We start from the raw sequence: 27,090 nt of genomic DNA, 5'->3' as shown, positions 1-27,090 counted from the left end.
AATAATGAATATCTTTTCTAAATCCATATTTTTTATTTACTCCAACCTAGGTTATTTAAAAACATGAATGCCTTAATTAAAAAATAAAGGGATGTTGAATTGAGTCCCATCAAGGAAGCCCACCTACTATCACATGTGCACTACAAATGCAGGACCCACTGGTAGTAAGTGGGTATAAGGGAATGATTTATGTCAATATGGAAAGCTGGTGAAATGGAATAAACGTATTTCCCTAAATAACAACCAGTAAGATTACCAGTTACATTTTATAATTAAAAGGTGTGCTTGACAAAAAACACAGAAAGTCCAGAACATTCAGGGTATGTTACATAATACAGCATGCCAGGTCACACACATCTGAACAAGGGTAAACTTAGATGAATTTGTTGAGCTCATCATACAAGACCAAGACAAAAGCACCACCCATTCCTCTGAGCACGTTGGACCAGGCACCCTTTAAAAAAAGCCTTGCTATCCTCATCTCTTGCAATCTTCCTCCAGCAGTTATTTGTGCAACTGTACATGATCTCAGCTCCTTTTCTTCCAGACTGCATCATACGACGATGGACTATGTCAAATGGGTAAGAGACAAAGCCGACCATTGCTGTTACTTTCTGAGCAATCATTCAGCTGACGATTATGTGTGTGTTCTTGGGATCTGGAAGCATACCTTTAGCTGTGTCATAGATTCCAAAGTAAGCTGTTCTGTAAATGATGATTCCCTGGACAGACACATTGAAACCTTTAAGCCCATCGGATCTGAAAATCTTGACAAGGCAATCACCAAGACCCTTGAATTCTCAGTCAGTGCCAGCCTTTCCAACATTAGCAGCCAGAGGGGTTTGAGCAATGTCAAGTGGGTAGACGAAGCACAAGGAGGCGGTTCTAGCATTTACATTAGATGCCAGGTTTACGGCAAAGTAAGGCCAGAACTGTGTCCTCTTGTCAACACCATCAAGGAAGAGCTTCTTGTACTTGTCTTTGAAGGGAAAGTTGAGGGCCTTGGTTGGGAAATACCTGATCGTATTGGTGAGGTTACCATGTCAGAAGGACAAGAAACCTTGTTCTTTGGGGATACAGACAACACAGTCGATGATTCCTTTATATTGCATTTCAGCTGTGATTTGTTTACTTGCATGTTGGACTTGCAGCAATGGCTTGACTCGTTCAATGGGTGCTACAGAGCGGCCTTGTCGAGGAAAGTGGAAAGATAGCTGGACCCATGGGTTTATTTTACTGGCATTGTTATCTTAAGGTATTACTGTTATTGTATATGATCTGGTTCCAGGCGGCTTCTATACCCCAGAGGATCTCTACAGTCTCCTTGGTTTGTGGTATAATGTAAAAAGGGTTGAAATGTAAGCGCCACACTACTGCTAAAAGGTCCAGATACAACTTTAGTCAATTTAAGGTCAGGGGTACAATTCAAGAAATAGCCAATGTGTTTCGGGGGTGTATGTGCTCCCTTTATTAGGGCTAGAAAGAACATAAGAAGATTATAAATGCAATGTCCCCTCCATGGGGTCATTTTTGTTTGATGTCAGATTGACATTATAATCTTATGTTCTTTCTAGCCCTGATGAAGGGGGCACGTAGACCACTGAAACGCATTGGCTACTTCTTGAATTGTACCCCTGACCTTTAATGGAATAAAGTTGTATCTGGACATCTTAGCAGTGGTGTGGCACTTAAATTTCAATCCTTCTTACTATAATCATTGTGGCTGCCTGCTGCAGTGTGTATATGACAAAGTGTCAAAGACCAGTGCTTGCTTTATGTGGCATATCCACCTGCCTGTCCATATACAGTGCCTTGAAAAAGTATTCACCCCCTCTGGCTTTTTACCTATTTTGTTACATTACAGCCTTTAGTTCAATGTTTTTTTTAATCTGAATTATAGTGAATGGTGAAGAAAAATTATATACATAAAACTATTTTTCAGAAATAAAAAAATGATAATTGGCATGAATGAATGAATGAATGAGTGACTTGTATAGCGCTACCTATGCGAACTGAATCGCCTCAGGGCGCTTTTTAACCTACCAGCATGTCTTTGGAGTGTGGGAGGAAACCGGAGTACCCGGAGGAAACCCACGCAGGCACAGGGAGAACATGCAAACTCCAGGCAGGTAGTGCCTTGGTCGGGATTTGAACCAGCGACCCTATTGCTGCTAGGTGAGAGTGCTATCCACCACACCACTGTGCTGCCCATGTGCGTATGTATTCACCCCATTTGCTATGAAGCCCATAAAAAGCTCTGGTGCAACCAATTACCTTCAGAAGTCACATAATTAGTGAAATGATGTCCACCTGTGTGCAATCTAAGTGTCGCATGATCTGTCATTACATATACACACCTTTTTGAAAGGCCCCAGAGGCTGCAACACCTAAGCAAGAGGCACCACTAACCAAACACTGCCATGAAGACCAAGTAACTCTCCAAACAAGTAAGGGACAATGCTGTTGAGAAGTACAAGTCAGGGTTAGGTTATAAAAAAATATCCAAATCTTTGATGATCCCTAGGAGCTCCATCAAATCTATCATAACCAAATGGAAAGAACATGGCACAGCAGCAAACCTGCCAAGAGACGGCCGCACACCAAAACTCATGGACTGGGCAAGGAAGGCATTAATAATAGAGGCAGCACAGAGACCTAAGGTAACCCTGGAGGAGCTGCAGAGTTCCACAAAAGAGACTGGAGTATCTGTACATAGGACGACAATAAGCCGTACGCTCCATAGATTTGGGCTTTATGGCAGAGTGGCCAGAAAAAAGCCATTACTTTCAGCAAAAAACAAAATGGCATATTTTGAGTTTGTGAAAAGGCATGTGGTAGACTCCCAAAATGTATGGAGGAAGGTGCTCTGGTCTGATGAGACTAAAATTGAACTTTTTGGCCATCAAAGAAAACACTGTCTAGCGCAAACCCAACACATCACATCACCCAAAGAAAACCAAAGATATTTTTCAGCAGTCGGGACTGGGAAACTGGTCAGAGTTGAGGGAAAGATGGATGGTGGATGGTGCTAAATGCAGGGATATTCTTGAGCAAAACCTGTACCACTCTGTGTGTGATTTGAGGCTAGGATGGAGGTTCACCTTCCAGCAGGACAACAACCCCAAACACACTGCTAAAGCAACACTTGAGTGGTTTAAGGGGAAACATGGCCTAGTCAAAGCCCAGACCTCAATCCAATAGAAAATTTGTGTTCAGACTTAAAGATTGCTGTTCACAAGCGCAAACCATCCAACTTGAAGGAGCTGGAGCAGTTTTGCAAGGAGGAATGGGCAAAAATCCCAGTGGTAAGATGTGGCAAGCTCATAGATACTTATCCAAAGTGACTTGGAGCTGTGATAGCCACAAAAGGTGGCTCTACAAAGTATTGACTTTAGGGGGGTGAATAGTTATGCACATTGACTTTTTCTGTTATTTTGTCCTATTTGTTGTTTGCTTCACAATAAAAAAAATTGAAAAAACATCTTAAAAGTTGTGGGCATGTTCTGTAAATTAAATGATGCAAATCTTCAAACAATCCATTTTAATTCCAGGTTGTGAGGCAACAAAACACGAAAAATGCCAAGGAGGGTGAATACTTTTGCAAGGCACTGTATGCTATAGCCTACTGCTATATTAGTCAGTGCATCTTGTGGTTGGATCTCATAAGTATGTTGATCCTCATGAGGTGGTGGCTACTTTGATGTAATGACAAAAACAATCTGTTTCTTGCTGTTCCAGGAGAAGTCACAGCACCCATTGCTTGGCCAGCTATTTCATGCTTTTATTTGGAGGGCACTGTCAGAGGGGAAGAAGTTTAGGAAGGTTAAGCAAATCATGAGAATAGCATAGTGAACTCTTTTTTACTGAATGGACCATGTGTTTAGATAAGTAGAACAATGCCCAAATGATGTTAGTAATGCACTTGCAATCAGTGGCGTAACTAGAATCTTCAGGGCCCCGATGCAAGAAACCATGAAGGGCCCCCCTGAGACCCCCGGACAGGGCTCTTTTCTCCGACCGAGCCCGATGGTGGAACACCAGGGCCCGGTCGCAAGTGGGTGGCTGCATGTAAAGGAATCGATTTCTCCCCCCCCCGCTTCTCCTCCTCTCCCTCCCACAGGCATTCAGGGGCTGCAGGAGGAAAATGGAGAGATGGGTTCCTCTATGTCGGTGTTTCTCAATCTTTTTCCAGTCAGGGCACGCTTGAAGTGGCTGCACTGCAACCAACCTGCAACTGCGTGCATTGCATGCAGTTGCAGCATAGTGATGATGCATTTAAGGGGTTAAAACAGGCGGTCAGGGGGCAACATATTGCCTCTTTACCGGCTGTCAAATGCCTCTGAAAAGCGATCTGAGCATGGATCACTTTTCAGAGGAACAGCATTTTTTTTTGCTGGTACTATGAACAAGCAAAAAAAAAAATTGGTTCTAATGGGACACATATAGGGGGTCAGGATTAAAAGCGCATACATAAAATGTGCATATATATATATAAATGCACATATGCACACACACATAAACCAGTGGCAGATGGTGCTCAAAATTTTTTGGGGGGCGCAAGCAAACTGAAAGATTCTTAAAAAAAAAAAACGCATCAATTGCAGCCTCACTGTGCTCATCAAACACAGCCACTGTGCACATCAATTGCCACCACTGTGCCCATCATATGCAGCCACTGTGCCTATCAAACGCAGTCACTGTGCCTATCAATTGCCACCACTGTGCCCTCAAATGCTGCCACTGTGACCCCCCTGCCCGCTCGCAGTCTGCCCGGCACTTACCCTGTCTCAGTGGGGACGGCGACGAGCGGGGTCCTCCATGCGTTTCCTCCCATCCTCTCCTCCTGATAGGCATCCAATAGCGGCGCCTGTCGTTTCAGCCAATCAGGTGACGGGTAACAGACCTGAGCACCTGATTGGTGGAGAGGTGGTTCAGTGTTAGGAAAGCGAATATTTATTCGCTTTTCTAACACACCTGGGTGGACTGTGAGCGCCAAGCATGGCACTCGCAGTTCACCTATTTTGAAGCCTATTAGTGCTTTAAAAACACCCCCGCCGGTGTAATTCAGGCGCCCGGCATCCAAAAAGGGGCCAGGCATCTGAATAGGGGGGGCAGTGGCGGCCATAGATAGATTCACGCTATGCATTAATCTATTTGTGATAGAGGGGTGCCTGGAGAGAGGGGGTGGCACCCATGCGCCCCTATGGACGCACCGCCACTGAACACATACACATACATACACACATATACATACATGCTCACACACACACATACATGCACACACACATGCACATACACACACATACATACATGCACATACATATAAACACACATACAGTAGATAAAAAATGGCAGACCTTTACCTTAGTCTTCTTTACCTTAGATCTTCTTTACCTTAGATCTTCCTGCCGGGTACTGCACTGTAGGGGGAGACAAAGAGCACAGCACTGTGCTTTCACTTTGTAATCAATGTGACCAGCTCCCTGCACAGTGCCTAATACAGTTCGGCTTAGGATCGAGGAGCTTGTCTCCGCTCCTTCTATCAAAGTGCTGTATACAGGGGGCCCTCAAGGGGGCAGCAAGGGGCCCGGTCGCCATGGCAACCTCAGCGACCCCTATAATTCCGTCACTGCTTGCAATGATGGTGCAATAAGTCCAGTGACATTTCAACCCCGTGTCACCAATAATGCCAATGTGCTGACATTTCTAACACATACAGTATCCTGTAGCAAATGGGGCATAATGAGGGCATAGACATGTAAGGCAATGGAATGCATTTGAAGTTGAGAAAAAATACAGTTTTCACTTCAAAAATAAAAATGACATAACAGGTTTAGCACTTTTTTTATAACTTAACTAACCACTTCCTGACCAGCTGCCGCAGTTATACTGCGGCAGGTTGACTCCCCTGCACGAGCCATTGTAGCTGTATGTCAGCTCTTTAGGACGCCTCTGGCGGCATGCCCGAAGCATGTCCCCGGAGCCGATTGCTCGTTACAGAACGAGAACGGGGATGTGTGTGTGTAAAGACACAAATCCCGGTTCTTTCAGGGGAGTAGAGACAGAATGTGTGTCCATACTAAGTATTAACACCGATTTCTCTCTTCCCCTAGTCAGTCCCATCCCCCCTACAGTTGGAACACACAGTTAGCCCCTTGATCGCCCCCTAGTGTTACCCCTTTCCTGCCAGTGTCATTTATACAGTAATCAGTGCATTTTTATATCACTGGTCACTGTATAAATGTCACTGGTCCCCAAAATTTGTCAAAAGTGTCTGATTTATCCACCGTAATATCGCAGTTGCAATAAAAATCGTTGATCGCCGCCATTACTAGTAAAAAAAAAAATAATAATTAAAAATGCCATAAATCTATCCCCTATTTTGTAGATGCTATAACTTTTGCGCAAACATATCAATATACGCTTATTGCGATTTTTTTTACCAATAATATGTAGAAGAATACAAATTGGCCTAAACTGAGGAAAATGTTTTTTTTTTTACATTTGGGATATTTATTATAGTAAAAAGTAAAAGATATTGTGTTTTTTTTTTTCAAAATTGTCGCTCTTCTTTTGTTTATAGCGCAAAAAATAAAACCCCCAGAGGTGATCAAATACCACCAAGAGAAAGCTTTATTTGTGGGGAAAAAAGGACGTCCATTTTGTTTGGGTACAGCGTATTATTTCTAAAATTGTCTAGAAATAAAAGTGCATCTTTCTTGCAGTGTGGCAATCTGCAGTCATCTGTGCACTCAATAGGTCCATTTTTTTTTTAACAGTAAAAAACTTTGCTTACCCAACCTTCTTCCTCCCTTTTGATTTATGTGCTTGAAAATACAGTATTCCGGTTGAGTTAGTATATATATGCTACCAATTTCTTATTGCCTGATTCAATTTCAAATTTGTATAATTTGTGAGGTTCCTACAAATTGTACAGCTTTGCTTGTATTACACTGATTTCTGATACTTATTCTATGGTACTACTTGATATACACTATATTACCAAAAGTATTGGGACGCCTACCTTTACAGGCACATGAACTTTAATGGCATCCCAGTGTTAGTCCATAGGGTTCAATATTGAGTTGGCTCACCCTTTGCAGCTTTAACAGCTTAAACTTTTCTAGGAAGGCTTTCCACAAGGTTTAGGAGTGTGTCTATGGGAATGTTTGACCATTCTTCCAGAAGCGCTTTTGTGAGGTCAGGCACTGATGTTAGACGAGAAGGCCTGGCTTGCAGTCTCCACTCTAATTCATCCCAAAGGTGTTCTATTGGGTTGAGGTCAGGCCAGTCAAGTTCCTATACCCCAAACTCGCTTATCCATGTCTTTATGGACCTTGCTTTGTGCACTGGTCCAGACCATTTGGTGGAGGGGAGATTATGGTGCAGGGTTGTTTTTCAGGGGTTGGGCTTGGCCCCTTAGTTCCAGTGAAGGGAACTCTTAGGGCGTCAGCATACCATGACATTTTGGACAATTTCATGCTCGCAAATCACCAAATAATTTGGACCAGTGCACAAAGCAAAGTCAATAAAGACATGGATGAGTGAGTTTGGGGTGAATGAACTTCCTGACCTCAACCTGATAGAACACCTTTGGGATGAATTAGAGTGGAGACTGCAAGCCAGGCCTTCGTGTCCAACATCAGCACCTGACCTCACAAATGTGCTTCTGGAAGAATGGTTAAACATTCCCATAGACACACTCCTAAACCTTGTGGACAGCCTTCCCAGAAGAGTTGAAGCTGTTATAGCTGTAAAGGGTGGGCCAACTCAATACTGAACCCTGCGGACTAAGACTGGGATGCCAATAAAGTTCATGTGTGTGGAAAGGCAAATCTTTTGGTAATATAGTGTATTTAACATTTACAACTTTAGATAAAGTTTTTTTACTGTTATAAAAACAACTTAATAAAAGTTTTAAAATTACAATGTAACAAAAAGACAAATGTTTCTACCACAGGTCATATACAGCATAAAGAAAATAGCATGTAGAAAAACATACTATCTGTATGAACCTTACAGAAACTTTAGGTTATGACATTACACAAATCAATACCATTGAAGCAAGTATCATCAGCATTCCAGACATTTTGAATAATGGTACCAATTTACAAAGCAGGGGCTATACCCCTGCCTAAAAAAAAAAAAAAATCAGCACATTTAAAAAACATTGCTGTGTGCTCTATAAATGCAGTTTGTGCTTCGGGACCTTAGACACAAGCAAAGCACCATTTCTTCATTCAATTCAATTAATGGAATAAAGGTCATGTGACAGCACTCTTCTTTTATCTGGGAATGTTTTATTCAGCATTAGGCAGAACACTTCAGGGCATCATATGGAGTATTTCCATCAATGACAAAAATATTCAGGCACTGCAGCTTTTTTATTACTAATCTGAGATTGCTCAGGCACTTATAAGCGAATCCGCCCATTTAGAAATTAGTTTGACAAAGGATATAAAGTGCATCTCTAGGCAAAATTATTTTTCGTTTTGGATAAAATAGGGGAGGGTTAGGTAAACAATGTTCTATATTTGTAAGAAAAAATACACATAAATAACAAAGAATAACCACATAAAAATGTTTGGCACAGAACTTATTCAACTTGAATTTGATATAGCAAGGGAAATAGAGAAATCAGGCCCATGATACTATTGCTATTCATACATATACTGTATGTACTACATAAACTGTTATGAATCCTTTCCTCATAACTGAAGATATACATGTAGCGCTTACCCCCAAAGGAGCGGCTGAATATTTGCTATATCTGTAATTCACGTTTACTACTCAACCCTCGCAGCCCATAGATTTAAAAGTCACAGTCCTTAATGCTTTTTCTTAATGCTTTATTCATCAACATAAACTGGGATGGGAGAAGGACTTCCTTTGAGATGCTCTTCTGTTACATTGTCATCTTTCAGTGAATCATACAGGAAAATCTGAGTACATTTGCGGATAGTCAAGAAATCATTTTCCAATGATCTCTTCAATCAGGGACGATGGAAGTAGATTTGATAGAGAATGATTTGATAAAGAGTCACTCTGAATAACTTCTTCATCTGGATAACTTTAAAAGAACGATCCATATCTCTACATGTGTGCTTGCAGCTTCACCGCTACCTCTTTACCACTACTTCCCACCGACATGGTACTTCCAAATTAAGCTAAAGGAGAGCCAATCTGAATAACTCCTCCCGCTTGACTGATTGGAATCCCGGGGCAATGCTGAACTCAAAGTCATAGGCCATTACTTCCCATCTCTCTGACTTGTGCACCAACAACCCTCAGTCTCTGGTAGTACCTTTCCCTTGGGCTTTCACTCACGTGATCAATAGTCCATGTGCCACTCATAAACGATCGATCGCCCAGTTTCCTTCCGCTTTGTTGCTACTTCATCCGCAATGATCCCCAGCTTTCTCTATCTCTTTGTGGCCCGTTCCCCTCCCCGCAGGGGCGGCCTACGACATCCACGACTACACGCGGCAAAATGTTGTCTCTTCCTCCATGAGGACCGGATCTCCACCCTTCTCGCTAAGGTGAAGCTCCGTTGGCTCCCAGAGGGGAAACCCTCCAACTTCCCCTCCGGGAACCAGGCTGGCTCTCTCGCTCCTCAGAGCAGGACTGGACTCGAACTCCCCCCTGCACCATGTGACCCCCTTTTTATATGAGAGTCCCGGGATTACCAAGCAAATTAATGATTGGCCGAGACCAACACATAAACCACCTGTCACTCAAATATGGAAATCAAACAAACAGGCCTGGTGCGAATAGCATCAGCCTGTCTAAATTTACCTGTAACAGAAAACTAACAAGAAAGGTCACCTGCTTAAAAGTAGGTGCCTGCTACATACATATAAAGAAAAAAGAAAAAAACAAACATTCAACAATTCATAAAATATAATAAACATTTAGTCCTTAAAAAATTTCAAATATTAGCCAATTCCAGGTACTATATTATTAAAGTGTTTGTGTGCATGAAATATTTGAAGACTTGGTGGGTATCTTTTAAAGAACAGAGTAATGTCACCACAATTTTATCTAAACAAAGAACCAAGTACTGTCTTTGATACTTTTGTATTACTTGCACCAATAGCTAACTCTTCAGGACAAGCTTTTTGGGTGTTACCCTTCTTCTCAGCGCAAGTAGTACTGATACAGAAAGGAAGACAACAAGATCCAGATGGCCGCAATCCAAAAATTATCGAGTTTATTGTATAAAAGACCAAAATAAATCATTTTTAATTTTTTTATAATTTTCTTGTCATTTCACATTGTTTATTTTTTCAATTTTTTTATCTTTTGCTACATTTGTTATAGAGCTCATTTTCTTTTTCCTGTTTTGATCCCTCCCCTCCTGCTCCGTGCTTGCTATAGACTGCTGCAAGTTTTTGATATAACAGGGAGTGCTGATAATTTAGACAATTTTGTCATGGTTCATGTACTGACCTTTGTTTTTGCTTTCTTTGATGTTTTTATGATATATACACATATATGTTGTAATGTGATTCATATGTGAGTAATCTTGCACGTTTATTAGTAGGTGTCGTGGTCCCACACATGGTTCGCTGCAATATATGATTGTGTTGCGGTGGATCAGGATTGAGACTAATGACACTGATTTGGTGTGTTCTGTGTATGGGGAGCTCTGAACCCAAAGTTTTATTCATGCCAGCTCAGCACTTCATGGATATCGACCAATCACTCGTTATATAGAAACCGCTGTATGAAGTGTATATAAGTGATTCTTGTGTTCGGATCCAGTAGGTTATGAGTAAGCGCTGACAGTGAAAAATGCGTCAACCTTCATCTCCCCCACTGTGTCTGTATTAGCCTGTCATTTTGGTCTTTTATACAATAAAGTGGATCATTTTTGGTGTGTGGCCATCTGTATCTGCTTGTCTTCCATTGTGCCAGCTGTTGGCTAGCACCCGTTTGTACGGTGTGTCGGGGTTTAGTAGAGTGAGCCTACCTGGAACAGCGTTTTGGTTTTAGTAAGCTTTAGCAAAATGTTAAGAACAACAATCACTGAAAAAAGCACACCTCTAGAGTCAAACAACATTACCAGTCGTAGTTCAAAGGCTTATCTTTCCTGAGTATTTTTAATGTTCCCTTTAAACCAAAATATTCATGTCTTTCAGAGAACCGTCTGGTTGTGAGAAATGATGTCCCATAGGTGTGCAGTAACTCTCTTCCTTTTATTCTTATGGTGTGTCTATGAAGTATGTCTATGTGTCTATGTAATTTCTGTCCTGTCTCACCAATCTAACATCCCCTGTTACACTTGTTACATTAAATGTGGTACACCATAATACTGGAGGTGCAGCTATATGATTCTGCAGTATTGAAGGTTCCTTTTGAGTTTGTGACACTTTTTAAATAGATTTATGTGGCTGAACAGTTTGCAGCATTTATTGCTGCATGGGGTTGTTCCCTTGTTTGCATTCCAGTAATCAGAATTAGATTTCCTGCTGATTCATTTATTTCAGAGGCTGGGTGTTGCTTGAAGGCCAGCACGGACAGTACTGAATTGTTTTGTTACAAGTGCTAAAATAGCTAAGATCACCTTAAAGTGATATTAAAGCCTCATACTTTTTTGTTAAAGTAATAAACGTGTTATACTTACCTGTTCTGTGCAAAGATATTGCATAGTGATGATCCTTTACCTCTTCTTTTTTGGTCCCCCACTGGCGCTCTCTGCTTTTCCACGTCTCCAAGTGCTCCAGTAGCAAGTAGTGTGCTAGGGGGGGCAAGGGTGCGAGTGTACTCCTGAGCCTGGGTGTGTGCACCCATAGACACACAAAGCATGGTATGGCCCCACCCACACTCCCTCCTCTCAGGATACGAGAAAATGAAGTTCAATGCTTCCGAGCATGCGTTGAATTGTTTCCGAGCATGCATGATTTTTTTGCGCGTCCGAATTGCATACAGACGAACGCATTTTCGGATAGGAACTTTTTCTGACGGAAAAATAGAGAACCTGCTCTCAATATTTTGCTGGCTGGAATTCTGCCAGCAAAAATCTGATGGAGCATACACACGGTCACAATTTCTGACCAAAAGCTCACATCCGACTTTTGCTGGCGGAATTTCTGATCGTCGAAATGCCTATTTACCTTTAGTAAATTAACTCCTACAGTATGTGCACACTAGAAATATCTTGAATGAATATGGGAATTTAATCTGTAGGACTACAGACTTTAATATGCATAGTCTGAAGATTGCAGCAAACAAAGAAATGCACACTAGGACCTCTTCCCTTGTGACACCAAATGTCCTGATAGGATGTGTGTTTTTTAATATAATTTCTGGCATGTGTTGGTATAAAGTCTTTATCCACTGTATTGTTGCTATAATGCAATAAAATTACACATTCAGAAATATGTGTTCCTTTTAATATATTTCCATATAGATAAATCCTGTATGTCCTGGATGGATACGTCACATGATAACACTAATCCAAGCTATTCCTTTTCATTTTTTATTTATTTATGCTTTTCTCAAATATATAAAGAAAGAATGGACTAGGAAGGCTTAAAGGGGTTGTAAAGGTATAAATTTTTTCACCTTAATGCAAACTTTTGAAAATACCGCCGCCCCCAGCCCCCCCGTTTTACTTACCTGACACCTCGAAACTCGGCCGCTCGCTCCGACCTCCATTCAGCCGATCAGCCTGGTCGCTGATTGGCTATAGTGGATGGATTGAAAGCAGCGCAGCCATTGGCTCGCGCTGCTGTCAATCACAGCCAATGACGCGGCGCGCCGGGGGCAGAGCCGAGTGATACAGCGAGCGGCTATAGCCGCCGACTGTATCACGGGAGCGCGCCCGCAATAACTAACCACCATGCGAGAGAGCTCGCATTAAGGTGGTTAGTTATTGCGGGGAGGAGCTGAGACAGCCGCCGAGGGACCTCAGAAGAGCAGGTTCGGGGCCACTCTGTGCAGAACGAGCTGCACAGTGAAGGTAAGTATAACATGTTTGTTATTTAAAAAAAAAAAAAAATTTACCTTTACAACCCCTTTAAAGCTTTGAGCCTGACATCATGGGCATGGGACCGCCCTCTCCTGTTGGCTAAGAAAATAAAAAATAAATGAATAAAAATATATACTATAAAAAAGGTAAGGTCACTAAGAAATTTAAAAGGGATTTGGGATGGGAAAAACAAGGTCATATGACATGTGGGAATTTCCCAGCATGTCATGTGACCCCTTGGAATGTTCTGAGAAAAAAAAGAATTTTAGAGTTGTTCCCAGAAGAAGCGGTATGAGGAAATCTTCCGATGGGGACATCTGCTCATGGGATAGCTGTCTAAGAAGGGAATTTTCTGGGACAGGAAGTGAGGAGAAATTGTCCCAATGTACACAGGCAGCAAAAGATATATTGGCAAAGGTTCTTCCTTTCTTTACTCTATATTAAACTAAAAACACTTTTTGACGATACATAAAATTTGTTCATAACAGAGAAAGACATGAATTTGCTAAATATTTTGCCAAAATCTTAGCACTGCTTAGAGTACAAATTGGGCGGAGTTTTATTCTCAACAAAACTAGAGTTACGCTTTAAAGTGAGTCCAGAGCGGAAAAGTATACAGGTCAACCATTGAACCCTTAGGAGATGTGGGCCCCCAAGTAACAATCCAAACTGCACTATATTTGGACTAATAAATAAAAATGTGAGTGAACTGAGCCATCTTTTAACTTTGGACTTATGGTTATCACCAAGATTAGCCTTATACTAATCCCCCGTGGGGATTAAGGTTTTGCTTGCATGGGAATAACATATGGAGGCATATGACCTACATGTCTGGGGGTTTCACCATACCTAGCATGAAGATACCATCCTCTTGTGCCCACACTTACATCAGTGATAACAAAAATATTAACAAAACTACTATGCATGATAAGGGGTCTACTTTAGAGTGGGCCTGAGCTGAAATAGTGAACTTTTCTAACTTTTTTAAAGAACATCAAGAGATGTTAATTGTACCTAAGCAGTATTAAGAATGATTTACCTTTTTTCTGTAATTTCTTCTGAAAAATGAGCCTTTGACTGGAGTGGGATTTTGTGATTTCACTGCTGTGCTGCTCTCCTTATTGGAAATTCTTTCTCTTCCTCTAACAAGATGGCCACTTCCACACAACAACATAGTGAAAAATAAAGCTGACCATACATGGCTTGACTATTGGCCATTTCCAGCTGAATTTGGTGCCAATCGAGCAGTGGGTGGCCCTGTCAGTACCACTCGGCTCAACAAACTATGATATAAATATCAAAGGAGTCAGGTGGAAAATTCCCACCTGAACAGTGACTGTAGCCCATTACTGTTCAGGTATTCTTACAGCCACGGGGGCAGTAGCTGTCAAAATACAACAGCACACAGTCAACTGATTAGTGTGGATGGGGTAACCTATTGATATGTATGACAAACTTAAGACATTGCAATACAGTAATGGGGATACAATAAACTGCAGGGAGATCACAGGCAATAAATAGGACTAGTCCTTTAGCCTTTGTGTCCCCTTTTGAAGGCACAGCTTTCAGAGTCTAGTAAGGACATGAAGTGCCTGTAAACTTATATAATATCAGGTTATGCGCACTTGATGTTTTTGCAAACTGAAGCAGAACCTAAACTCTCTGTTACAAAAAAAAAAAAACTAAACCTCAGCTGAGGGAAAGCTTCTCTTCTAATCAAGGTGTTTTGTGATGGATGATGGAAAAATCATCATTGCATATAGGAGCTAACTGGTGTCTGGAGCTCACATAAGCAGGATTTACTGAGGAAAGGCTTTCTTTACCACTACATGCCCAAAGCTTTATCAAACATTATTTATAGAAAATATTGCGTCAAAAGGTAAAAAAAAAACCCCAAAAAACAGACATACGTAACTACCAGTTTTCTGTTTTATTATCTTGTTATCTTGCCCGGAGGTTCCTTTTAATAGGAGTATAAGTCACACAGCCTGTTTTCAAACAGAGATCTCTCCACATTCTCTGCTTTGTACGACATGCCTGAAATAAGAAATGAATAACTCGGATAGAGTTTCTCTTTTATAGCCGGGCCTAATTTGTTACATAACAAAAAGCAATAAGTGATCCTTGAGCCTCTTTAGTTGTTGTGAGGCTCGCAAATTACAATGGAACCCTCTCGCTCAGCAGTCTTACTCCGATTAAACATTTATGGCTTAGTTTGTGCGCAGTGATCCCGGACAGGATAAGAGAACTGGAAGATGACAATGTGTACAAGAGTTGTCATGGGGATTATACAAGACAGGTGATGCATGCTCCTTCCAGAGGCACAATGTATAATGGGGCAGGGTTTTAAGTATTTATTCTTTTTTTTTTTTTAAAGCTTATTCTCAAACCAGTTTACAATTGTTAAAATAAGAAAAAACAATTATAAACTTCAAGGCAAACCTGTTTTGTAGATTTGCTGAAATAAGCTTCCCTAGCCTTTTGTTATCATTCTTATCAACCAATTGTGCAAATATTTGTTTCAAATTTCAGTATATACATTTGGCAAATTTTATCCCAAAAACTAGCAATATGTTCAATGATTTTATGAAAAAAATAAAGGCATAGAAAAGCATAAAATGAAGGAATACAATACAAACTCAAAGCAGTAAAGATCAGGAAATAAAAACTATTATAATGCGGAGGCGCATGCGCGGAGGCTCTGAGGATGGCAGTGTAGGACCGGAGCTCCGCACAGAGCCGGCCATACAGCGAAAATAAAAGGCAGGTAACGGCTTTCAGGAGTTCCCAAAATAATGGGAACAGGTTGAGGAGACCCCAGGGCACCTTTCTATATTGATAAGATAAGAAGAAAAAGCCCTGCATCTTATCTCAGAGACCTTTGAAAAGCCAGTCATCCACAAAAGGTGGGAGCACCTCAGATAGCAGTTCAGTCAGGAGCTGAGGTATCCACAGCAGGCAGGCAAATTGTTAACCCTGCGACTCTCTCATATGTTCCACAATTATCTGGCTTAGTTCCTTCTCTTAACATGTCATCTCCTGAAACTGCAGTAACTACAGTTTGATAGAACGTTCAGTGGGACTTATGGAAATGTGCTCACTGGATGCTAACCCAATTTACCCTGACTCTATAATGGTACAAACAGTGCAGACTCCTGAGGTAACTTTTAATGTAAATGATTATTTGCTAGAATCTCTGAATTGCTAGACAAAGGACTAACCCAAAATGCTGACAGAATTACAGGGGAAATAAGGGCAGATTTTCAATCCCTGGGAAAAAGAATTGAACATATAGAACACAAGCTAGATGTCACAATCTCCAGGGCAACTCAGAATACTGACCATTTGCAGTTTATGCAAGAACAGCTTGACACTGCTCAGGATCGGATCGATGACCTTGAGAACCGATCGAGGAGGGATAATTTTCGGATCAGAGGACTACCAGAAACAATTTCTGATGTACAAACGGCAGTTCAAGATATTATCAAATCCTCAATCCCTTCAGTTCCAGCTCATAAATTAGAACTGGATAGGGCACACAGGTCCCTTGGCCCTCTGAGGAAGGATGGATCCGCAAGAGACATTGTAGTAAAACCGCATTATTATTCTATCAAAGAAGAAGTGATGAAGAGATCTCGTCAACAGGAACAGATTCAGTATCAACGGTCGGACATCCAAATATTTGCCGACATTTCCCCCTATACCATACAAAAGAGACGATCATTGAAACGCCTCTTGGCAGCACTCACCAAGAAAGACATAAAATATCGTTGGGCCTTTCCGTTTGTCCTGAAATTTTCTTACAAAGGTAAACAACATGCATTTCATAGCTTTCCACAGGGTGAACGTCTGCTGCTGGACCTGAAGCTCATTACACATGAATCTGACATGGAAACAACACCCACACAACAGGGTTCAGCTAAACGTCAATCCCCTACAAGCCCACCTCCTTTACGTTGGGGTAAAGCTAAATACAGGAAAATCAAGGATAACCTCCCACCCTGATGAGGAGACTCTTCTGTGTGAAATATTCTAATTCCTTTTTTTTTTTTCTTACCATGTTCCTTAGACGAAAAAGGGAATTTTTTTTTTCTGTTTGTTCAGACAGATAAATAAATATCGAACCTAGACTGACTTGGTTCTTACTAAAAAAGACTATTACAGGCATATAGTTCAGTGGTTCTGCATAGTTTATCTGAGTCAAAGACTTTTCCACTTACACTGAAATCTAGTTAGTTTGGACTCATAGTTTTTTTTTTTTTTTTTTTTTTTCAATTTTCCCTCTAGATAGATAGTTTGGATTGCTATCTCGAAAGGGAGCTCCTGTTAGCGGGTCCTGTACTTTGAATATTTTATAATTTTTTCATATGCTGTCACCGGCCGGTGCTGATGCATTGTGCCTGCGCCTACTACTCAAACCAGTTGTTTGCTGCTTTGCGTGGTAGGTTTCTAGCCCTTTTTATGTCTTATTCCTCCCCACATTCCGGGCCTGGTTATGGCCTTTCGGTGCTTTATATAGTCATGATGTCTCTTTATGTCTTCATTTCTTCTAACCTCTTTTCTCTTCTAGCCTGTCTGTGATATCCTTATAAGGTGTATTTAGAAGTGTTACTCTCAATAATAGTAAATGATTTTATCTTCTCTACTTTTTCTACCACATGGAATGGGGTAGATGACTGTGGATTGGTCAGCGTTATTTTCTTTTTGATCCATGGCTGGTAGTAATGCTACTTCTTCCCCCCTACGCATTATCTCCCATAACACTCAGGGGTTGAATTCCCCAGTCAAGAGACGGAAGGCCTTTCAGGCTCATCCCGCAGCACCAGTTCTGCTTACCAACAGTGGCCCACTGGGCCCTCGCATTTCACGCTAGTGCCAGTCACATTGATGTAGTTCTCCTACAGGAGACTCATTTTCCACTGCGGTACACCCTCGTTTTTACATGCACACTTCCCAGTATTTTATTTGGCTAATGCTGAAAACAAAACGAATGGAGTAGCGATTATATTTTCTAAACATTGCAAATTTAATTTTAAGATGGAACACAAGGACCCGGAAGGAAGGTTTTTACTGGTTAAAGGTACGATTGATGATAAGTTATAAACTTTCAGCGCAAATGATTTTTCAATCAGATTTAACTGACATTTGGAGGGAACTAAATCCAAACGTACAAGATTTTACTCACTACTCAAATCCACACCAGTCTTACTCGCGTATAGATCACATCCTTGTCTCTATACATCATATTCCATTGGCCATTACATCCTCTATCTTAGACGTAGCTTGGTCAGACCATTCCATGGTTCTATTAACAGTAAGAAGAGATAATTATGGACAAAAGGCTTCTCATTGGACTCTTAATCAATCTATTTTGAAGGACCCCATTATAGTGTCTGAAATACAGGAGGCTCTGCGGGAATACTTTTGCTCTAATGATGTGGGTGATGTTTCTGCAGAATGCAGGATGTCAGAAATAAAGAGATTGGAGAGTGATTTTATTAATTTAAGTAAACATCATAAAAGAGATCCCTCCAATGTCCCTATTTCCACGCTAGATGCGGCTCGGACGGTCTGGGGCCAAGTTTTACCAGACTAAAGACAAAATAGGAACCATGCTAGCACATAAATTGTCACCTAGGCTTCGTTCACACGCTCTTCCTAAAATCAAACAGGCAGATGGTACTTTTACCCTAAATTCACAGTGCATAATGAAGGGATTCCAGGACTTTATGCTGAGTTATATAAGGCAGGGATAAATTCTAACCTCACTAAAATAGACGAGTTCCTAGACAACTTACATCTTCCAACACTGACAACTACTCATAAAGCAGAAATGGATGCTCCCATATCCATTGAGGAGGTGTCAGAAGTTATAAAAGCATTAAAGGGTGCTACAGGGCCAGGGCCTGATGGCTTCTCTACCCCTTATTATAAAACGTTTTCTGATCTTCTTACCCCCTACCTCACTAGATTCTTCAACTCCATGACTAAGGGCACTCGGATAGGTAATCAACTCAATATGAAAAAGGGGGGATTAAGTACAGCGCTGCGTTAAAAAAAGGGGGAGAATAGCAGCCAACACAACTATAGACTCAAGGTAAAAAACAAAAAAACGAAAAAGTGTAGCGCTATAGGCCCCAAAAATAAATTGAAAATGTGTCAAAACTAATATATTGTATAGTAATATATATATATATATATATATATATATATATATATATATATATATATATGCGAACAATATGTAAAAATATGTCACCACCTTAAAGTATAACCATAAAATATAAATTACACCATAAAAGTAACACTGTGCTAATAAATCAAAACGTTGTGAAATGAAAACATTGGTGATAAATATTAATTATCAAATGTAAACATTAATAGAATATAATTGAGAGACTGTAAAGGTCCAATATGTCTAATGCCATAAAAGTTTGTAAATAAAAAAGTCCTGAAACATAAAAGTCCACAATGTTGATTGTAGAAAAAAAAATGTGAAGTAAAAACCACCACCAGAGGTCTATGGAGGTTAAACACTAAAAATGGTAGATCAATAGCTCCCCAGGTTTTCAAGTAGAGAGAATCAACTGGATCTGGCAGGTGAGTGAGCTGTGAAAAAACCACGTGTGGACAAAAGATCTAAGGTGGTGCAGGGGCCATCACCGGAGACATCAAGAGGCTTACCGGAACTTAATGACTTGAAAAGACATACGTCATACAAGTCAGAAAGGCTTATTGACCAACCGGTCTGGATGTTACGTCTCTTCAGATGTCATCAGTATGTGGCAGAAGGAAAAAATGGCAATACGACTTCCAAATCCATAAACATTCCGATAAAAGCTATACGAGTATTCATATGTTAGAAGATCATAAACAGCTCAAATATCAAATAGCGGTAATCGTGAGTGGTCCACCCGACATGTTTCAGCTATGGAGCCGTCATCTGGGGCTCCAGATGACGGCTCCTTAGCTGAAACATGTCGGTCGGTTGATTTATTAGCACAGTGTTACTTTTATGGTGTAATTTATATTTTATGGTTATACTTTAAGGTGGTGACATATTTTTACATATTGTTCACATATACATATTGAGTGTTGTCCTGATCTATCGTACTATACAATATATTAGTTTTGACACATTTTCAATTTATTTTTGGGGCCTATAGCGCTACACTTTTTCGTTTTATTGTTTTTTACCTTGAATCAACTCAATATGGCATATATATCTGTAATCCCAAAACCAGATAAAGACACCAGCCAAATAGAAAACTATAGACCTATCTCTCTAATTAATAATGATCTTAAAATATTGACCAAAATATTAGCTAACTGATTGGCATCATTTATAGGACTATATATTGATAAAGATCAGGTGGGGTTTATCCCTGGTAGACAGGGTCCTGATCAAGTGCGAAGAACGGTTGATCTTATATCAATAATGCAATCAGAATGGGAGGGAGGTCAAAAACAAGAAGGAATGCTACTATCGCTGGACCTCCAGAAGGCATTCGATTCATGGTCATATCTTTTTGCAGTCCTTAGAAGATGGGGATTTGGTCCAAATTTTTTAGGAATCTTGGAAGCCTTATATTCAACACAAGTAGCCAGAGTCAGACTTCAGGGACTCTTCTCTGACCCAATTAAGATTGGCAGGGGCACACGTCAGGGCTGCCCCCTCTTACCCCTGATATTCGCTATAATGATTGAATCTTTGGCAATAGCTATTCGTATTAATCCATATATCAGGGGGATTCAGTGTGGCCAAAACAATCATAAATGCGCACTGTTCGCTGATGATCTTCTGCTATTTTTATCCTCCCCAATTTCCTCCTTACCCGAGATATGTTCATTGCTCAATGAATTTGCGTCAATTTCAAGACTAAGAGTGAATATGTCTAAATCTCAGGATCTCAATGTATCCCTTCCAAGCTCTATGGTCCCCCAATTACAGGAAACATATGACTTTAGCTGGAGTAATTATTCAATTAAATATTTAGGAAATAATATAACTCCCAAGATTGAAAATCTGTACCAAGCAAATTACCCCCCAATGTATCGAAAACTTGAAGCTGATCTCAAGAATTGGGAGTCACACAATATTGCCTGGATTGGTAGAATTCATTTGGTCAAGATGACCTTATTGCCTAGACTTTTGTATTTGTTTCGATCCCTTCCTATCCCGATTAGAAGGGACCATCTAAAAACTTTTTAAGGTAAACTTAATAAATTTATTTGGAACAAGAAAGGTTCACGTTTATCAAACTGTAACTTATTTAATCTCCCTAAGCAAGGTGGATTAGGTTTTCCAAACCTCCTATGGTACTATCAAGCAGCCCGATTAGCACAATTGTCCATTATATATACCTTAAATCTGAGCGACTAGATTGGATATTAATAGAAAGCCAAGCAGCTCCTACATTCTCCATGGAATATTTACTTTGGTGTCCTCCCAGGAACAGGCCTCCAATATTGTCACCAACCCTTTCACAATCCCTTACTTTGTGGGATTACCATAGGAAGCTTCCTTCCCTGTTTCGGAAATACAACCATTATCTCATCTGTTCCAAAATCCTCTATTCCAACATGGCATGGATGTTGAGGCCTTCAAGTGGTGGAGGGACAAGGGGGTGTACCGCATTGGTCAATTTTTTTCTTGCACAGACCCACTACCCCTTAAACATTTTATAGATGAACTAGATCTTCCCTCTACAGAAAAGTCTAGATTTTACCAGATCTCAAGCTTTGTCCACTCTTTATGGAAAACTAAACCTAATCCTCCAAGATTTACGGCATATGAAGGATGGTGTGCACAAGCCACGGAGCGGAAGGGAGGGATTTCTGTGATCTATGCTTCACTTGCTTCTAATTCCGTAAAATTACCATACATGTTGGCCTGGGAGAAAGACCTGACTGAATGGGATCTGGAAGACTGGTATGAGAACTATTCTCACTCGATTAAAGGTTTATACAATACTTCACTTATCGAAGCTAATGTTAAAATATTCACGAGATGGTATTTGGTTCCCACAAGATTGGCAACAATGTTCCCTTCCACTTCACCTTTATGCTTTAGAGGCTGTCAGGGAATAGGTTCTATGATTCACATATAGTGGGAATGTCCCAGAATCCGAGAATTTTGGAATAGGGTCTTCCACATCATACAAAAGGTTACAGGTTGTGCTATCTCTCAAACACCAGCGACTGCCTTGCTGAATGGATTCTTGCCGCATTTCCCTAAAATCACCCGTAAATTGATTCTGTTTATATTGACAGGAGCCAAATTGACTATTGCCAAAGCATGGAAGAAGTCTTCGGTATCTCTATTGTCCATGAAAAGGAAGATTTCATGGATAATGGAACAAGAAAAAATGGTTAGTTCCTTATTGGACAAGACCACACAATTTGAAGCCACTTGGGAACCCTGGGCTCAGTTTATGGGAATTTCTCTGATACCGGACATAGGTAGCAACACCAATCACTGATTTTTGAGTTTCACATCGGACAGACAAGCATTCAATACTCTTTTTCTGTACTATTCCTTTATCCTTTTTTTCTCTCTTCTCCCCTAGTCTTTTTTCTTGAAAATATCTTCTTTTTCTGTTTTAGGAACAGTATAATTTTTCCTTAAAGTTACATTATAAAAGTCTATTATAATGGGAACATTATATTGTACCCCTGATAAATTCCGTAATAATCTTTGAGCTGGATATAACGGAATGTCAATAATATCTCCTCTCTTCTCTCAAATGGTAGTTTATAAGAGAAAAAATGGATAATGAGAGGGAGAATCCTCACTCCTCCTTGGACACAGTGTGATCCCCTTTGGGGTGTCGAAGGAGGAGTGAGGCTTCAATATATCTCAAAATAGGCAGGTGTACAATTTGAAATTGAATGGATATAGTCAAAGTCAAGAGTTTACATTATATTACTTATACTTTATTTCTATATATTGTTAGTGCTATTCACCACAGTAATAAGACAACCAATGGACTGTGATCACATATTTTGAGCTTGCTGTGAATTATATTGTACTGATTTTTTATGCTAATTATACTGTAATAATTTTTCAATGATGATCATAAAAAACTTGAATGAACTTGAAAAAAAAAAACTATTATAATGCACCATTATGATAAACTATAGTAATGTTGGTAAATTAGGGAGAAATGTGTAAAAAGAGACTGCAAAAGAGTCACACACCTAAAGTGTTACTAAACCAAGGACCCTGCATTCACTATATCTGGTCTCCCACAGTACACAGAACATGTAAATACAACTATTTTTGAAAATATAAACTGCTAAACACCTTTTCTCATCAGCAGTATAAAGCAATCTTATGACTTCTATCAGTGTCTGGGTAATGTTTGTAGGGGGAGTTTTCATTCTACTCTGACTGCCCTTTGAGGATCCCTGACCCTCTGTCTGGACAGTGCTGATTGGTCCTGTGCTGATTACATGCACCCTCCCAAGAAAAAAAAAGCTCTCTAGCAATACACAACAAACTGAGCATGTGCAGAGTGACACCAAAGGCTCTTTCTTATCAGGAGATGGATTGGGGACAGTGGAGGTTGGGGAGGATTAGAGAAGACAGGATCAAATAGCCTTTTTACACAATACAGATGATTAACCCCTTAGGTTCCACAGTGAGTATAACAAGCATGCTTTACTGCATATACCGACTGATTTTACTGTTGTGGGTTTAGTAACACGTTAAGCTTATGTAGCACGGCCCCTTGGGGACTGCTTGGATTTACCTGTTCTTCTGCATCGCCATGACCCTGTGAACATTCCAACCCACCTGGCACTCTGAGTTCAGACATCTTCCACAACACCTTTAAATGACACGTCACACAAGTCAAATATGTTTATAGTATATACACTTTTACTGAAGTAAGTGATGTGGTATTGATACACAGAAAAGAGGAATTGGTCAGCTGAGTTCTGGATAACAACCCAGACTCAGAAGAATAATCCCCTAAAAGGCAGCCTAAAACACAATTCACATATATGTACAATGAATTACCACTTGGAGCATAACCTGTAAAGGCAGTAAAAGGTTAGCCATCTAGGACAGGCAGTCTCACACTAAAGGGGAACCCCAGGCTGGCCTATTCAACCTTTATCTCCTAATGAGAGATCAGATGAAATGGGGGATGGAGTAGGGCCCTTTTGTATAGTAATAACAACAGTGTCCAAGATGCAGGCCTTATAGTCTTCACCAGCAGTTGGAGCTCATTAACTTGTATCCGATAAGGCAAAGTGGTGCGGCAATAGCCAAGGGGCTCAAACAAGTTAGTGATACTCCTTGAAGTGGTTTTAAGTAAAGATGTCTATGTACAGTGTTCCAAACAGTAATACAATAAAGTGTTCCCAAGGTAAAGGTGTCTGTACACAGTGTTCAGGTATAGTAGCAAAGAAGGGTTGCAAAGGATGGGCAATTGCCCTCTCACCAATGGCCAGACCGGCTTACACCTTGCAGACAGCGATCCTGGAAAAGATGTCCGTCAGCAAATGACCGGCGATGACCCACAGCTGATGGATGCAGGCGGATGTAGTGTAGATCTGCTGGGTAGGTGCCACGTGGATGTCCGACGAACAGCAGGCTTTGGCCCTCCCGAGCCAGGTTGGAATCACTCATTAACCGCATGGTAGGCCGCAGCCTCTCCCCTCCTGTACAGGGGGGATGTGCACACAGCAAGGCCCAGGAAGAAGAGAGTGCTGCGCAGATCTCCAGGCCCTTTTATAGTCCCTCCCAGGAGTCTCTTCAGGTGGTAGCAAGGATCCCTGGGATGTGTGGTTCAGATGTCATATCACACAAAGGAAACACCGGTCTGAAGGACTACTAATCCCACAATCCTTTCTGGTCGGGCTCACAGATTTGATGACAGTCACTGGCGCCCAGCACTAGAGGTTTATGTCTATAGGTAAAGAATGGTGAGGAACTGTACCATGTTATGATCGTAGTCCACATCGCTACATCCTCCCCCTACTTGAAAGTTTTTAGTCCACAAAGACAGAACACAACCTGTAAAATCACTTTACTGCATCGTAAGAAGTAAAAATTTGTTATGTCACAAACCAGAAGCTGCAGTAGTTAACAAGTGACCCAAAGAAGGATCTCTATATACATTTTCAGATAAAGTCATATCAATTTCGTGACAGGCCAGTAATAGATTAGTGGCCCACCCAGTAGTGTCAGGGGGTGGATCAAGGTCATCCTCTATCAAAGGTTCGATAAAGGAGGCAAGTGCGTGACTAGAGCGCTGAGTGGTAGGAATAAGTTCATCAGGGTTTTCCCCAAAGGTGTCCTAAGTCAATCTTTTGGGAGGGCAGATCTTCTGTCTCAACCTAGAATAGATGTTCTCCAATGGCTCTGGTCCTTGCTCTGTTCCCCAGAAACTACATCCAGGTTCTGGTTCAGGCTTGGGTTCAGGCTCAGGTTCAAGTTCAGTTTCAGGTTCAAGTTCAGGTTCAAGTTCCTCCTGGATTTCAATGACCCTCTCACCTTTTACTTCACCACCCAGAGGAGTTTGGATTTCTGTCACCTCAGGCGCCCATAGATGGTCATTGGACTCTATCTTAGCTCTCTCGTTTCCTTCCGGGGTCTGACAAGTGGCAGGGTGTTCTTCGGGGGGGGACCCATAACCAATCTAGGGTTAGTTCTTCCTCTTCACTCTCCTCATCTAAAGGCATGGGTTCATGGCCCTGACACCTCCTAGGCTTTAGAGTAGGAGACCGGTAGGCCTCTGAGGAGGGGGGTGGAGGCACTCGAACAGCCTCGGATATAGGCAACAAATTATTTCAGTGCCAAGTTTTCAAAGGGCCTGTCTTTCCTTCAGGGCGGATCTGATATACGGGAAGTCCAGGTAAACATCTACAGACAATATAGGACTGGAAGAGCCATCGATCAGCCAACTTATGCTTTCGGGCACTCCTAGGTTGCGCAATAGCACCTGATCTCCAGGTTGCAGGTCGAACCCTCACTTTGAGGTCAAAGTTTTTCTTGTATCTCTGCTCCCTGGTGGTAGACGCTTCCTTAGCCTTCTCATAAGCAGTCTTTAAGTTCTTCCGAAGTCTGTCAACCTACCCTCGGTAGATGTGTGATCTAGTAACGTCCCAACGGCTAAATCTACTGGCAAGCAAGCTTTCCTTCCAAACATAAGTCGGTAGGGGGAGTATCCGGTTGAGTCATTCGTTGTAGTATTGTAGGCATGAACCACTGCAGCAATGTGGTCTCCCCAGTGTTGCTTCTTCTCCAAAGGAAGGGTCCCTTGCATGTTCAACAGAGTACGGTTAAAGCGTTCAGGCTGTGGATCCCCCTGAGGGTGATAAGGAGTATTTCTTGACTTTTGGATGTTCAAGAGCTCACACAATCTTCGGATAGGTTTACTCTCGAAGTCTCGACCTTGATCCGAGTGTAGGCGCTGAGGCAGCCCATAATGAGTGAAAAACTTATCCAACAGGGTCTTGGCTACAGTACTGGCTTACTGATCCCTAGGGGGGAAGGCCTGAGCGTAATGGGCAAAATGATCTGTCACAACTAGAACATTACTCCGCCCACTCAGGTCAGGTTCCAAACATAAGAAATCAATGCACACCAACTCCATTGGTCCCTGACTCTATAGATGGCCCATTGGGGCAGCCTTACTTGGCAAGGTCTTTCTCTGAATGCACTGGATGCAAGAACGACACTAACTCTCTACTTCAGCTCTCATGAACGGCCAATAGAATCAGTCCCTGACTAGTTTGAAGGTTCTATCTGGACCTAAATGACCATGGTCACTGTGAAGGGCGGCTAACACTACCAACCAATGTTTCTCAGGTAGGAACAGTTGACGAACACCCTCTGGTTCCCCAGATGGGCCCTTCCGGTATATGACTCCATCATCTAGCCTCATTCATTCCCATTCTTTATAGGCCACCTTAGCTCCCTCGATGGAACTTTTTACCAACATCTGGGGATCCTGAATAGACAAAGATTTCTTTAGAAGGCTGCCCAATGGGTCTTCATGTTGATCTCTCCTCATGTCTTCTCTGGTTAATTGAGGCAGTTCTTGACTACGCACTTGTGTCAAATCACAATAGTATCTTGGTACTCCAGCGGGGGTGACCCCCAT

At 41.3% G+C, this 27,090-nt stretch overlaps 1 pseudogene; it reads right to left on the bottom strand.

The window, feature by feature from the left end:
- Positions 1-305: 305 nt before the first annotated feature.
- LOC141145956 (ADP/ATP translocase 2-like) lies at positions 306-27,090 on the bottom strand (annotated as a pseudogene).

This window comes from Aquarana catesbeiana, linkage group LG05 (genome assembly GCF_042186555.1).
Source record: "Aquarana catesbeiana isolate 2022-GZ linkage group LG05, ASM4218655v1, whole genome shotgun sequence".
NCBI classification, from domain to species: domain Eukaryota; kingdom Metazoa; phylum Chordata; class Amphibia; order Anura; family Ranidae; genus Aquarana; species Aquarana catesbeiana.
The sequence above is the reverse complement of the archived record's forward strand: the minus strand, read 5'-3'. Positions and strand labels throughout refer to the sequence as shown.